Source organism: Pongo abelii, chromosome 1, assembly GCF_028885655.2.
Source record: "Pongo abelii isolate AG06213 chromosome 1, NHGRI_mPonAbe1-v2.0_pri, whole genome shotgun sequence".
Classification (NCBI taxonomy): Eukaryota; Metazoa; Chordata; class Mammalia; order Primates; family Hominidae; genus Pongo; species Pongo abelii.
The window spans coordinates 153,887,387-153,904,329 of record NC_071985.2 but is presented as its reverse complement, the minus strand read 5'-3'; the positions used below and the strand labels follow the sequence as shown (position 1 = coordinate 153,904,329).

General features: G+C 34.8%; 1 pseudogene; it reads right to left on the bottom strand.

The window, feature by feature from the left end:
* Positions 1-216: 216 nt before the first annotated feature.
* LOC100437821 (phosphoserine aminotransferase-like) lies at positions 217-16,424 on the bottom strand (annotated as a pseudogene).
* Between the last annotated feature and the right edge of the window lie 519 nt (positions 16,425-16,943).

The following is a 16,943-nucleotide window of genomic DNA, read 5'->3' as shown; positions in this document are numbered from 1 at the left end:
TGGTAAAAATGAATCAAGAACTTCTAGATGTTTTTCATAAAACAGCTTAAAAAGAGGAAGGAGGAAGACTGGGGAGGGGGTGCAACTGTTGCTAATGGAATGCTATAATGCACAAGGTCAAGGATTTAATAAATTCTAAAAGTGTCTACATGTATCAGTGATAACCGTATTATTAGAAATATAAAGTATAGAAATATAAAGTATATGGTATTAAAAACAGACCTTGTTAATATAAACATATATAAAGTATGACACTTCTCTTGTAATAACAGTATAATGATCGATCTACAGTTTGCCCTTTGCCTGGTACTCTTAAACCACTCCTCCAATGGTCGATGTTGACCTTGAATCAACAGCCTCTGAACACAGGAGACCCCACAGATGTTTAGATTCAGCACCTAGAGGGCCCCACCTACCCTCTATGCTGTGTGTTCCCATGACTCCAGAAATAATTAATTGCAACTTGCATTATTAAGTCCACAGGCAAGTTGGAAATCTAACTAGAAATAGTAGCAGCAAAGGCAAAACAAGTGGGAATTTGTTAGAAAAGCAACAGAAGATTTCTAAAAATGCTTCCAGTTCAAGTCAGAATTAAGGTGAACATTAGGTCCCACCAGCTTTACAGAGCTGTAGATGTTTTGCTGTTGTTCTTTCAAAAAAGAAGAATCTACAATAAACATGTTCATTTGAGGAAAATATTGTGTTTGTTAACTTTTTGTAGCCATACCCAAGTTACTTTAAACTTTGTATGTTGTTCAAGAACAGAGTATATCCTGGTTAGGATGTGTTCATAGCTGATGCATCTCCAAAAAATTTTTCATGAAGGCGGCCAGCTTCTGAACATCTTCAATAGTGACAGCATTAGACAGAGAGGCCCGGATGCCTGCCACAGACCTATACCCTTTCAAGGGCAACATATTAAGTTCAAGAGCTTTATCAAAAAGTCTTTTTTCTAAAGCATCATCTCCTTTGGCATTGCCAATGCAGAATGGAATATTCACCTTGCTTCTATTTTGGGGCTCCACTGGACATACGTAGAATCCTTGAGAATCATCAATAATCTCATAAATCATTTGAGATTTGATGGAGCTAAGCTTCTCCATGGCCGCGGCACCTCCATTGTTTTTAATCCACTCCAGGACCAAGCCCGTGAGGTAGATGCTGAAACATGGAGGCATGTTGTACAAGGAGCAGTTTCCAGCCTGTATCTCGTATTCTAGGACCGAGGGGCACTCTCAGAGGGCAAACCTCAGCAGGTCATCACAGACAATCACCACGGTGACCCCAGCAAAGCCAACATTCTTCTGGGCACCAGCAAAAATCACACCAAACTTGGACATCCACTGGCTTGGACAGGAAGTTTGAGGACATGTCACAAACCAGTACTGCTCCCTTGACATCGGGTATAAAGTCAAACTCCACACCATGCACCATCTCATTTGCGCAATAATACACGTAAGAGGCATCCGGGTTGAGGTTCCAGGTGCTTGGATCTTGAATTTTTGTATAACTCCCAAGTTTAGGGTGAATGATATTTATAGTCCCAAACTTCTTGGCTGCTTCTGCGGCCTTAGCTGACCAAGCTCCTGTCACCACATAGTCCGCACATGTTCCTGCTTTCAAGCCAATCAGGTTTAAGGGGACGGCACCGAACTGGCCGGACCCACTTCCTTGCACAAAAATCACCTTATAGCTGTCTGGAACGGCTAGCAATTCCCGCACAAGATTCTCTGTATTGTTAATAATCTTGGCAAAATCTGATGGCCTGTGACTCATTTCAAGAACACTAATGCCAACTCCTCTGTAGTCTAATAATTCCTTTTTTATCTCTAACAACACTGAGTGAGGCAGCTTGGCGGGACCAGGCCCGAGGTTGACCACGTGCCTCGGGGCGTCCACGGTGCGGCAGCAAGGGCGGCGAGTCAGCCAAGGAGGACCGAACACGTGAAAGGCTAGCCTTCCTGGCTAGGTAATTCTTACAGATAAGTGGATAAGTGAGTGGAGAACACAAACTTACAATGATTTGCCTGGTCTTCTAAGCAGACAACAAAGAAACAAATGTATAAATTTAATTAAAATCAAATTTATTTTAAACCATAAAGGTAAGTCTGATTCTACACTGACCCAAGGTCTATTGAATACTCTGTAGCTGTAAACTCTTCATCCTTTGAAGTCTTTCAGGGATCAGTATAACAGTGGGCAAGTTGTTTCTTTCTGAGTATTTAAATGACACCATATTGTCCTGAAAAAAAATTAATGATCCTTTTCAGTTGCCCATCTGTTAGGCCCCATAGTAAAAAAAAAAATGGTCTAAACACAAGCTTAGGGGTCAGGCAACTTGGAGTGTAGTTTTAACACCATTTTAAAGCCAGTTTTGTGATTCTGAGTAACGTGGCAAAGCGATAGTTTTCAGTTCCTCAATTCTCTCACTGGGAAAGAAATTGCTGGATAATTTAAAATAATATGTATCAACAATTATTACTTCATAATGGGAATACAATAATAATTAGGTCTATTTTCTATGATTTTTCTGTAAAGAAACTACCAGAGAATTCATGGTGAACCAATGGAAATTACTCTGTCTTAATTCTGTGGAAATTTTCTTTCCAAGTAGTGAGAATCAGTAAATGGCATTGGGTGCTCAATGTAAGTCTCAAGCAAACTGAAAAACAGTCAAACAGCTAACAGATTTCCTTTGCATTCAAAAATATAAAAGACCAGAGAATTCAAAAGTAACCGTTTCCTAGACGGCCTACTTTCAGAAAGCATGAACTTTAATGTTAGGTGCTAGAAATCCAGAAACTTTCTCATTCTACCTATAGGTGATTATATTATAAAAGTGCTACTAACATCCCCAGTTACACTTGTTTAACATAGCATCTTTCTAAAAGTACTTGAACAATAAGCAACATTTGAGAAAGCCACCACACAAATTCTATCCACAATGAAGGAACTCATACAGAGCCTTGGCCCTCTGAAAGCAACCAGAAATGAAGCCAAATGATCATATGCAACATACACCACAGTCATACCCTCAAGGAAAAAAAGAATGAAGCATTTAAAAGTCTCATACAAATGACAGCAAATTCAAAAATAAGAAGCAACAGCTCTTTCACATGAGAAGGAATCAGTGCAAGATCTCCTGCAGTACAAAAAGAGTGTTTTGACACTTTCAAAGGATCACAGTAGCTCTCTAGCAATAGATGCTAACAGGAATGAAAATTCTGAAATAACAGACAAAGAATTCAAAATATGGGCTGCAAGGAAAGTCAATGAGATGCAAGAGAAAGTTGAAAACCAATACAACAAAACCAGAAAAATTATTCAAGATATGAGAGATGAAATGGCTATATATTATATAGCAATTTTTTATATACGTATAGATATATACATATATATCCATATATATATATATATGATGGCTATAAATACGTATGGATATATATATGCATATATAATAAAACCGTGGAATTTAAAAATTCACTAAAAGAATTGCAAAACACAATAGAAAGTTTTAAAAATAGACTAGACCAATCAGAAGAAAAAAATTCAGAGCTTGGAAACTGGTCTTTCCAATTAACACAGTCAGATGAAAAAAAGTTTTTTGAAAGAGCAAAGCCTTTGAGAAATATGGGATTATGTAAAGCAACCAAATCTATGACTTATAGGCATTCCTGAGAGAGAAGCAAAAAACAAACAAACAAAAAACAAAAAGAAAACAAAACAAAAACTTGGAAAACATATTTGAGAGAATAATTTTGTATTTTTTTAACATGGTTACAAAGGTAAAAATCTGGATACAGGAAATTTAGAGAACACCTGCTAGATACTACACAAGATGAACTTCACCGAAGCATATTCATAGTCATCAAGCTATCCAAGGTCAATGCTATAGAAAAGATCTTAAAGACAGCTATGGAAGGTCAAATCTCCCATAAAGGAAATTCCGTCAGACTAACAGCAGACTTCTCAGCAGAAACCTTACAAACCAGTTTATATGCTGCTAAACTGAGCTTTATAAATGAAGGAGAAACAGCCTTTCCCAGACAAGCTAGAGGATAGATGCTAGAAAAGTTTGTCACCACTAGACTGAACCTACAAGAAATGTTCAAAGGAGTTCTAAACATGAAAACAAAGGAATAATACTTGCTACCATAAAAGAACATGTAAGTACAAATTTATCGATCCTACAAAGCAATTAAATAAGTTACACTACAAAGTAACTAGCTAAAAACATGATGACACAAAGCCTTACATATAACATATAAATATTAATTTTGAGCATAACTGACCTAAATTCTCCACTTATAACATATAGATTGTCAAATTAAATTAAAAAAATGAGACCAAACCATCTGCTGCCTTCAGGAGATGCACCTCATATGTACTGACACCCAGAGGTTCAAAGTAAAAGGGTGGAGAAAGACAGATCACATAAATGAAAAACAAAAAAGAGCAGAGGTTGCCATTCTTGTAATAGATAAAACAGACTTTAAACCCACAATAATAAACAGAACAACACACACATACACACACACACACACACACACACACACACACACACATATACACAGAAGGGTGTTATATAATGACATAGGGTTCACTTCAACAAGAAGATTAAATCGAAATCACACAAGTACATGGAAACTAAACAACTTGCTCCTGGATGACTTTGAGGGAATCAAAGAAATTAAGGTAGAAATCAAAAAATTATTTCAAATAAACATAGAGACACAACATATAAAATCCTCTGGCATACAGCAAAAGCAGTGTTAAGAGGATAGTTCATAGTGCCAAATGCCTGAACAAAAATATAGAAATATCTTAAATTAATAAACTAACGTCTCACCTCAAGGAACTAGAAAAACAAGAGCAAACAAAATACTAAGCTAGCAGAAGGAAAGAAATAAAAAACATCAGAGTGGAACTAAATTAAATTGATCTTAAAAATTGTAAAACAATCAACGGAGGCTCAATGAAACAAAAAAGTTGGTTCTTTGAAAGGTTAAACAAAATAAATAGAATGCTAGTTATATAAGCCAAGAAAAAATGAGAATCAAATAAGTACAACAGAAATGAAAAATGTGTCATGACATTGATATTACAAAAATATAAAAGATTCTCAGAGACTGCTATGAACACCTCTATGTATACAAACTAGAAAACCTAGAGGAAATTGATAAATAACTGAAAACATAACTCCCAAGATTGAATCAGGAATAAATTGAAATCTTGTGCAACCAGTAATGATTTATAAAATCAAATCAATAATGAAAAATCTACCAACCAAAAAAAGTTGAGGATCAGATGGATTCTCAGCTGAATTCTATCAGATATGTAAAGAAGAGCTGGTACCAATCTTACTGAAATTATTCCAGGAAATCAGGGTGTAGGGATTCCTTTCTAACTCACTCTACAAAACTAGTATCACGCTGTTACCAAAATTTGGCAAAGATACAACAAAAAAAAGAAAACCACAGGTTAATATCCCTGAAGAATATAGACACAAATATCCTCAAGAAAATACTAGCAAACTGAATCCAAGAGCACAGAAAAAAAGACAATTCATCATGATCAAGTAGGTTTCATCCCAGGAATATAGGAATGGTTCAACATCTGCAAATCAATAAATGTGATTCACCACATAAACAAAGTTACAAACTAAAATCATATCATCTCAATGGATGCAGGAAAAATATTCGATAAAATCCAGTAGCCCTTCATAATAAAAACTCTCAAGTAACTAGGCATTGAAGGAACACCTGTAAGACAAACCTGCAGCCAACATCAAACTCAATGGTGAAACATTGAAAGCATTCCTCAGAACTTGAGCAAGCCAAGGATGTCTACTCTCACCATTCCTATTTAACCACAGTACTGAAGTCTTAGCCAGAAAAATCTGATAATGAAAAGAAAGAAAAGACACCCAAATTGAAAAAGAGGAAATAAAAGTGTCTCTGTTTGCTGACAACATGATCTTATATCTAAAAAACCCTAAAGTTTTCTTCAAAAGACTCCTTGGCCTGACAAATAACTTTAGTACAGTTTCAGGATACAAAATTAATGCATGAAAATCAGGTGCCTTTCTGTATACCAACAATACTCAAGGTAAAAGCCAAATCAAAAACTCAATGCTATTTGCAATAGCCACACACACAAAACAAAATACCTAGGAATAAATTTTATCAAGGAAGTGAAAACCACTACAAGGAGAACTACAAAACTCTGACCAAATAAATTGTAAATGTCACAAACAAATGGAAAAATATACCTTATTCACGGATTGGAAGAAGTAATATTGTTTAAATGAGTTTAGAGCCCAAAACAATGTACAGATACAATGCAATTCCTATCAAATTACCAATGTCATTTTCACACAATTATAAAAACAATTCTAAAATTCATATGAAACCAAAGGAAAGCCTGAGTAGCAAAGCAATCCTAAGTAAAAAGAACAAAGCCAGAGGCATCACATTACTTGACTTCAAACTATATGACAAGTCTATAGTAACCAAAACAGCATGGTATTGGTACAAAAGAAGACACGTAGATCAATGGAACAGAATAGAGAACTCAGACATAAAGCCACACACCTACAACCAACCAATCCTTGGCAAAGTTTACAAAAGTAAACAATGGGAAATGGGTACCCTATTCAATAAATGACATTGGGAAAGTTGGCTAGCCATATGAAGTCAAACTGGACCCGTACCTTTCACCACATACAAATATTAACTCAAGATAGACTGAAGATGTAAATATAAGATCTGAAACTATGCAATTTCTAGAAGAAAATCTAAGAAGAAGTCTTCTAGATATTGGCCTAGGCAAAGAATTTATGACTAAGGCTAAAGGCAAATGCAACAATAAAAATGGACAAATGAGACCTAATTAAACTAAACTTTTGCACATAAAAAAATAGTCAACAGAGTAAACAGACAACTTATAGAATGGGAGAAGAAAAATGCAAACTGTGCATCTGACAAAGACTAACATCCAGAATCTATGAGGGACTTAATCAACAAAAACCAGACAAATAATCCAATTAAGAAGTAGGCAAAGGACATGAACAGACACTTCTCAAAATAAGACATACAAGAGGACAACAAACATATTAAAAAGTGCTCAACATAACTAATCATCAGAGAAATGCAGATTAAAATCACAATGAGATTCTATTTCAGACCAGTCAGATTGGCTATTATTAAAAGGTCAAAAAATAACAGATATTGGCAAGGATGTGGAGAAAAGGGAAGACTTTATACACTGTTGGTAGGAATGTAAATTAGTTCAACCTTTATAGAAAACAGTATGGAGATTTCACAGAAAAATAAATATAGAACTACCATTCAATCCAGCAATCCCACTATTCAGTATCTATTCCAAAATAAAAGAAATTGTTTCATCAAAGGGACACCTGCACTTGTATGTTTATTACAACACAATTCACAATAGCAAAATCATGGAATCAACCTAAGGGTCTATTAGTGGTTGATTGGAAAAAGAAATGTGGTGTATGTATACCATGGAATACTATGCAGGCATAAAAATGAATGAAATTCTGTCTTTTGCAGAAACATATATGGAGCTTGAGACCATCATCCTAAATGAAATAAGTCAGAAACAGAAAATGAAATACTACATATTCTCACTTTACAAGTGAAAGCTAAACAATGGGTACGCATAGACGTAGAGATGGAAATAATAGATACTGGGAATCCCAAAAGGGGGTACAGTGGTAGGGGGTAAGGGTTGAAAAACTACTTATTGGGTACTATGTTTACTATTTGGTTAATGGGTCCATGGGAAGCCCAAACCTCAGCATTACTCAATGTATTAATGTAAAAAACCTGCACATGTACTCTCTGAATCAAAATAAAATAAGTACCCTAGTCCTCTTAATTTAAATAAAGTAGACTTCCATTTATAAAATAATATAATTTAGATACTAAATTATGAGACTTTATAAAGCCAACAATAATAATCCTTTATTCATTTATAACATTGTAGAGCTTGATTAAACTAATGACTTTCTTAGTCTTCAAAATATTTATATATGGGATATCTGGCTGAGTTTTCAGCATATGGTATTTGTTCAAAAAATGTTGCTTCCTATATTTCTGTTGTTTGTGGAGGAGGTTGAAAGAGGGAATAGAAGTGTGCAGAGAAATTAGCTTTATGGAAAATAATATGTTCAACTTTGAGTATTAGAATTCTTTCAAATCAAAACAAAGTAACGACTGATTAAATATTTGCAATCCCTGATTCTATGCAACAATTCTTTAGAAAAATAAATAATCATTATACAATTACATGAAAATAGTGAAGACATTTTCTGTGACAATTTAAGACGGAAAATATTTGTTTAATAAGTTTGGAATACATAAGGCAAAGTTGCTATTTAAACTTCAATTAACCCGATATTCCTTTACTATGAAAATATTTATGAAGCATACACTATGTGCCAGAGAGTTTTCTAGAATATAGAGGTGCAGAAACAAACAAGAGAGATAGGGCTTCTTATCTTCTAGAGTTCACCTTTTAGTAAGAGGACATTAAATACACAAACATATAAACAAATAAAATAACAAGGTAAGGTCAGCAAATACAACAAAAGATGTTTATGAAAATTTGACAAATGCTGCTTGATGCCTATTCATTATCCATCTTTTATTGCTAATACAATATCGCTATTGTTCAATGTGGCAAAAAATCTATTTTTAAGTGTTCCTTGTGGCGATGTGATGCAGTTCTGAACAATAAAATGTGAGAAGACTTGAAATTTCTGGGAGAGTTTCATTCCTTTCACAGGTATATCCCCTTCTTTGCTGTTTACTTCCTCCTGGCTAGAATGTGGAAGTGATGTCTGATGCTGGGTGGCCACACTGTGATTATGTGAAAAAGACAGGACAAGGGCCTTGAGTTAACTTTACCAATTGCCTACATATCTCTTAGGTGTGAGAAAAATAAAATTATAACTCATTTAAGCTACTCTTTGATGAACATTTAGGACAAATGCGAATCCTACTTTCTACAGAAAATGATGGTGTATGACTAATATACTGGATAGTTAGGAAGGGCTTTACTGGTACTTTAACATGACAAGAAGTGATCATGACCATAAAAAAATACTATATAGGAAAAAACATTCTAGAGAGACAGAAGACCTAGTATGAGACTATGTGTCAGTCATGAGCTTTACCAATGTGGCAAAATTGTCATGAATTATGGAGAAGTTACCTGTGATTATAAGTAGGTGGAATGAAGACACTGCCCAGTAAGTGTATCAATGGTGACTGGGCTTTTGACGGAGGTAGGTAAAGCAATAATATGGAGAGGGATAGTAAATGAGAAAAAGAATGGTTACTTCTTTGGAGAAATATTGCTTAGTGTGGGTAATCAGGCCACAGACCAGATGAGCTCAGCCTGCAGAACAACTTAGTTTGCTAGCCTTTACCACCTGCATATATAATACATATTACCAATTACTCTATTACTATCGAATTGGTAATGTATTTATTTTAATGTGAGTCGGCAGGGGGTATTTGACATATTCTCTTTCTTCAAATACAGAGTCAAATATATTGTTTTCTATTTGAAAGTGGCCTATATACTAGAAATTTTATTTTCAAAAGGACATTATATTTGTGTTCATTTATGAATACAAACAAATCTAGTATCTAAAATCTGAAGATGAGATATCTGAAATTTCAAAAAACATGAAAATCTAAATGAAAATGAAAAATCCACACATAAGTGAAACTCTATTGATAGTGTTTTGTTAATGATTGATGTAATATTATATTTAAGCTATTACTAATTGTACTTATGTGACTGTACTCTTATTGAACTGAGCCTATATTCTTTAGATTCAAAGAAACATAAATCCAGAGAAAAACAGATATTAGGTACTGGAAACAACACACAATTTCATGTTAAGAAATTCTAGATTTGGTGATGTGGAAGAAATAGCATGCTAATGCTAAGAGAGTTCATGAATTACAGCAGTTAGCATGATCTTAATGAAATTCTGGAGCAATAAAACAAAATATAATCATTGATGATACCTAAATTTTAAAACAACAAATCCTTGTATGTTTTCCATTAACATTTGCAAAACTTCCAACTTTGTTGAATACCAAGCCTTATAATTATTCATTTACCATAATTATTAGTTGGTGTTTAAGTTAAAATAAATATTTCTTGCAAATTTAAACATTTCTTGTTATTGTTTTAATATGAAAAGCTACTCTTGTTTCCATTCCCTGAAGTAAAGCTTTACCAAGTGATTTACACCCTTTACCAAGTGATTTATAAATGCAATTTGTTTTTAAATAAAAGTACAGTGGTACAATGATAGAAATTCTTATAACTCAAAGATTTTAATTAAAACCTAAAATATATGTGTCACTGTTAAAGAAATTAAAATTTCCAGAACCTTAATAAGAAAAACTATTTGTTAAGGGGTCCTAAAGCAATTGTGCTTTTGAAGATAAGGCCTGAAACGACTTCGTTCTGGCATTTGTTTTTATTCTACTTAGCATTTCAGTCCTGTGTTCACAGAAATTTTCTCTATTCTTTATGTGGGAAAGCACCAAGGGTGTATCTGCCTGGAAGGGAGGACCTTTTGCAAAAACCTAGGAAACTAAAAAGGGGTCAAATAAAAATGTGGAGAGTTGCCCCCAAAACCTCCAAAAAGACATGAGTTTTTTTGTTTTTTATTTTTTAAAGAATCTTAAGGGATTTATCTTTGTGGGGGGGGTTCATGCATTAAACTGTAGTATAAGAGGAACAATTTTGTATAGACCCATCAGGGCTGTAGTGTAACCAGCAGTACTAATAGGGGCTTTATACGGCAATAACCTGCCAGGAGTGGATGAACAGCTGGGGAACAGTTTGATTCACAGATGCTTCCATGTTGGTAGAAGGCCTGTGGTGAAATTCGTGGATGTTTTAAAAATAAGAAATCCATTGCCATTCCAGCTGTGCATCCTCAAGCTGCAGATAATAGTGAAGGGTTCTTATGCCAAATGCCCCCAGAACTAAAACAAAATTGCTTGTATAACACACAGCCCTTACTGGATAATAACTCTTCATCTGTCAATATTTAAAGCCAAGGTTTTTATTTAACATCACAGTGAACGGGTAAACTACCTGAGATGCAAACAGGAACCCTTCATTACACTTACATGTCTGCCTTACCTTCCTTATTTATGAGGTTCGGTTCTGAATACACATATGCAGAGATCCCCACTAATCTTGAGACTCATCCCTTAGCAATTTGTTAGGGTTTATGGTCTCAGTATAGATTTTCTTCACTGAATAAAGCTGTGTGGAAATGTAGACTATGCCAGTTAAATGCGTCCAGCAAGACATAACCAAGCAGTACAAAACCATTATGATGTTGAGGATCTGGTGATAATTCTGAATTATTCATTAACCTTCATCCTTCTACCCAGCTGATATGTGGTGTCATCTGATGTTACTTTTATTACAAACTGGAAAATTGTTCCAAAACACAATTCTTGCTTTTTTTTTTTTTTTTTTTGACAGAGTCTCACTCTGTCACCTGGCTGGAGTACAGTGGCACGATCTTGGCTCACTGCAACCTCCACCTCCCAGATTCAGGGGATTCTCCTGCCTTAGCCTCCTAAGTAGCTGGGACTACAGGTGCGTGCCACCACACCCAGCTAATTTTGTACATTTAGTAGAGACGGGATTTCACCATGTTGGCCAGGATGGTCTCAATCTCTTGACCTCGTGATCCGCCTGCCTCGGCCTCCCAAAGCGCTGGGGTTACAGGTGTGAGCTACTGCGCCTGGCCAAGTCTTGTTTTTTTTTCTTTTTTTTTTTTTTTAAAATCCTTTCCCAATATGTATGCTAAATTTTAAAAAATATGCTCATTCCATAATATAAAATTTAAGGATATTTCATTTTTATTTATCATTTAGAAATTTTGGATGATTTATTCCATATGAAGCAATAAAAAGGGAGGAGTTGGGGATCTGGGCACTTTGAGTTGAGTCAGTGACTTGTAAAGCAAAAGTCATCTGCAAAAATACTCTTAATTTTAAAAGGCTTGTAAACCATGCTAATATTTGTGTTCATTCTCATAAACAATATCAAAATGTGACAAAATTATATGTGATGATAGTTTTTAAAGGTAATGAATAATTTTAATATCATATTCTATTGTTTTCTACAATTGAACTGCAAAAAATTTATTTCTTTTTGAAACATTTATTACTTTAGCTTTACCCATGTACTCACAGGTGCATTAATCAATGGATGTTATTACTTGTATCCAGGAAGGCAATTCGATCATTTAAGGCTGACTTATTTTACTTGGGGTTAATTTGTAGGCAGCTCTACAGCTCTGGGGCTTTAAGAAGTTAGTGAAGGCAACAAAATGAAAATTAACAGCTTTTGCCCTGTATGGCTATATTACATGGCAGAAATTGTACAAAGTAGCAATAAAAGTTCACTGCAAACCCTAAGATGGACTTAGTTTGGGGAGTGTCATTGGGCTTTGGGTGTCATTGTCACCACTGGAGGCTATTTTTATGTAGACAGATCACAGGAAGTCTGTAAATCCAAAACACATCAGTAAAATAATCTTCCTGGAAGCAATTGTGTATGATTGCCTATGTCTAAAAAATAATGAGGCACTGTCATTTAAAATGCCAGTGCTTTGCAGACTCCAAGATATGTGTGTGTGTGTGCATATGTGCATATATATATATGTATATATATGCATATGCACACAGAAATTTGTGTCTCACTTCCACTCTGAGAAATAAATGGTTCACCTTCCATTATTCCCATTTTACAGTTGAGGATATTGTGGTCCACAAGAGTTAAATGGCTATTAAGTGATGAGGTTAGTTAGTTCTGGCCAAATCACAGATGGACCCATGAGAGTTAGTTGTACCTTCTCAGGCATAGAAATAGGAAGCCTAACATAGAGGCCATTGAAATTATTCAAAATACTATAGAATTAATTGGAACTTGAGCAAAGACTGTACTGCAGAAGCCAAAAAATAGTGAAGATTTAGAAAGGACAAGCTTTGGTGGCTGATTGGGCAAGAGTGAAATCAAAAATGAAAATGACTCAGAATTTTAAATCACTGACACTGATAATAAGAATGTACAATTTTTTAAGGTTAACTTTTACTTTGAGATGAATTCAGACTTAAAAAAGAGTTGTAAAAATAGTGTAGTTTCCATATTCCCTTTACCTAGGTTGCACTAATTAACATCTTACATAACTATAGTGCCATTATCAAAACTAAGAAGTCTATATTGTTGTGATACTATTAAATTTATAGGGAACTATAAATTTCACGCAGAAATGTAGATGAGATATTCAATTTCACTTATTTGAATAAGTAGCTTTCCATCTCCCATTTTATTTTTGCTTGCATTATAAAACACCATTGCTCACTAGACTCTAGACATGAGACATCAGTGTAGCCAAGATAGAATAACAGAGACCAGGTTTATTCTCCTGCCAGAAAGAACCAAAAACTGAGCAAAAACCCAATACTTTTCAAGACACTAGATATCAAGCAATGGAGGGAGTTGAGCTGCTCTTCCACCATAATTTTCCACTCACAAAAACCAATTCCAGTATTGCCAGATGCAACATGCATTATCTTCTTGAAAGACTCCATCATCTTCCTGGAAGATTCCATTATCTTCCTGGAAGATCCAGGTAGTATAGCTATTCCTTCACCACATAGGGTAGGTTGGGTTTTGTGGTCAGCTGAGCCTCCACTCTTCCCCCAACAGCAATGAGACTTAATAAATAAAGCAGTGCAAGTATGGCTGGTCACCACTAGAATTCATTCCTCCCTCTCCTTGTCAGTTAGGGGATGAATACTCACCCCAACTTGTATCAATAAAACTAAACAAAGAGTTAAAAATAAGTGCTAGTATACACTTTAATTTCTTCCATCTCTAACTTCACTGATGTCCAGTTGGGAACAGAATTTCCATATCCACTAGGCAGAAGTGAGAATAAATAAAGTGGTTTGAAGTAGGGTTAGCCACACTCCTGTTTCTGAACATAGCTCCCTAACCCCCCAGCATGGCTTGCAGGTTTAATGGATTGCTGAGCATCCATCTGGGAGGTAGAAAGTAGTGGTGGAGACAAGTCTAGTTAACACTCTGTTTCTACCAGTTCCTTTTTCTTTGGTGTCAGTGGGACCAAATAGGCAACCGAGCTTCTGCCTACCCTGGACCTGCAGCAAAAAACCAATATGGGTTTGAGCTCTTCACTTCCATCCTCTACGAAGCAACAGAGCCCTTGGCAAGCTGATCTTACACCTCCACTCAGAAGTGAGGTGTTGTGATACTTTTAAAGGGAAGGTGTCAGCAGGTCAAGAAGGAAGCTAACTGCCATCCCAGCTGTCTGCAATGAAACAGCATGAGTCAGTACCTCGTGATTGCAGGAAAGTGTCTATAAGGTATAGTAGGAAGGTGAATATACACATCTAAATGTCCTTAGAGTTACAGCTAAACAGAGGACTGCTTCCTAAAAAATGGTTAAATAGGATTGAGAGTATCATGTTATATTATATAGGTTCAGAGTGCAATTTAAAAATCGCTTCTAATTCTAAGAACCGGAAAAATCATAGTGTGAGAAAATGTAATCAATGGATGCCAACATCGAGATGAATCATATGTCGATATTATCTGATGAGATATTGAAACAGCTTCAATAAGCAATTACAAATTCTTTTTATACAAGTGAAAAAATTAAAAATCTGCAAATAAATAGGAGTTAGAAGTAGATGGAAATTATAGAACTAAAAGATCTAATAACGAAAAAAATTAAAGAATGGGCTCAATATTAAAATGGAGATGAAAGGACATAAAAACCAATGAACTGGAGAATAGATGAAGATAATTTACCCAATGTGAAAAACAAACCAAAAAAAAGTACTTAAAATGATCTGTTGGACAATCCCAAATGGCTAAATTGATATCACTGCAGTCACAAAAGGAGAGAAGAGTACTTGAAGTATTTGAAAAGTATTTTAAGCAATAATGGCTGAAAACTTCCCTAATTTGCAGACAGGCATAAACCTGCAGTTTCAAAAAGCTGAGCCAATTCCAAATAGGATAAACAAACACATCCATGTAAATACACGTCATAATTAAATTACTGAAAACTAAGAGCAAAAAAACATATTGAAAGCAGCCACAGGGAAACAACACAGTAATTATGTACTAACATTGATTTGAATTACAGCATATTTCTCATTCGAAATCATGAAGACCAAAAGGAAGTAACACATTTTATTAAATACTGAGAGAAGTGAACACCGACAGATTTTATATCCAGCAAAAATATCACTCAGAATTAATGGGAAATAAATACATTCTCAGACAAAGAAAAATTAACAGAGTCCGTTGCCAGCAAATTTATTCTTAACAAGTGGCTAAAGGAAGTTCTCTAAGCAGAAAACAAACAGAAACAGAAGAAAGCTTGAAACTTCTGAAATGGAAAAAGAATATCAGAATTCATAAAAATAAAGTAAATAATAGATGATCTTCCTTTTCATGAGTTTCTTAAATCATAATTGATGGTTGAAGCAAAAACTACAATACCATTTGATGTGATGCCCTATGTATGTGGAAGAAATACTTAAGACAACTCTTTTTTTCAAAAGTGGAGAGGGTGAAGAAACACAAATGGGACTAAGATTTCTATACTTCACTCACTCAAAATGCTAAAACATTGATAAATAATAGAGTAAACAAATTATGTTTGTATATTGTAATACTTAAAGCAACCACTAAAACAAACTACCTATAAAATGGCATAACAAGGTACTATAAATAAAACAGATATAATCCTAGAAAATGTTCAGGCTTCCCACAGGAGTCTAAGAAAAAAGAAACAGAAGAACAAGAAATGAAAGAAGCACACAGAAAACAACAGATTGCCAGTAGATGTGACTTGAAAAAGGCAACGGAAGAGTCCTTGTGGTGATAGAATTGTTTTTCATCTTGACTGTATCAATGTCACTATTCTGGTTGTGATATTATTCTATCATTTTTCAAGATGTTACCATTGAGGAAAAATGGGCAAAGGGCACATGGGATCTCTCTTTATTATAGCTGCATGTGAATTTGTAGTTATTTCAAGGTAAAAAGTTAAATTAAAAATATACAACCACAGTGTGATACTACTACATCCCTATTAGATTGTATAAAATGAAAAAGACTGATCCTACCAACTGCTGGCAATGATTTGGAGTAACTGGAATTCTCATACTGCTGATGAGAATGTAAAATTATGCAACCACTTTGGAAGCAGTATGTTCATCTCCTAAAAATATTTACTCATACACCTGCCACATGATGTAGCCATTCCATACCTAGATGTTTGTCAAGATGTCAAAGGACGTACCCATCCGAACGTTTGTTCAAGAATGTTCACAGAAGCTTTGTTTGTGATATCCAGAAACTCAGTACAATCTAGATATTTTTCAGTAGGCGAAATGATAAACAAACTTTGGAATATTCATGCAATAGAATACTGCTCAGCACTAAACGATAATGAACTATAGATGAATGCAATTACATAAATTGGTCTCAAAATGATTAAACTGAGTGAATGAATACAGATAACAAAGAGTACATACTGTGTGATTCCATTTATATAAAACTTCAGAAAATGCAACATAATCTATACTGACAAAAAGCAGATTTGTGGTTGCTCAGGAGACTGGTGGGGCAGAAGATAAGAAGGAGGGATTATCCATGGCCACTAAGAATCCCTGGTGGTGATGATATTGATGGAAATGTTCACTATCTTGATTGTGGTGATGGTTTCTCAGGGATACATTTATGTAATAACGTATTAGATTATCACTTTAAGAATGTTCAGTTTAATATTTGTTTCAAATTTACCTCAATAAGACAATTTAAAG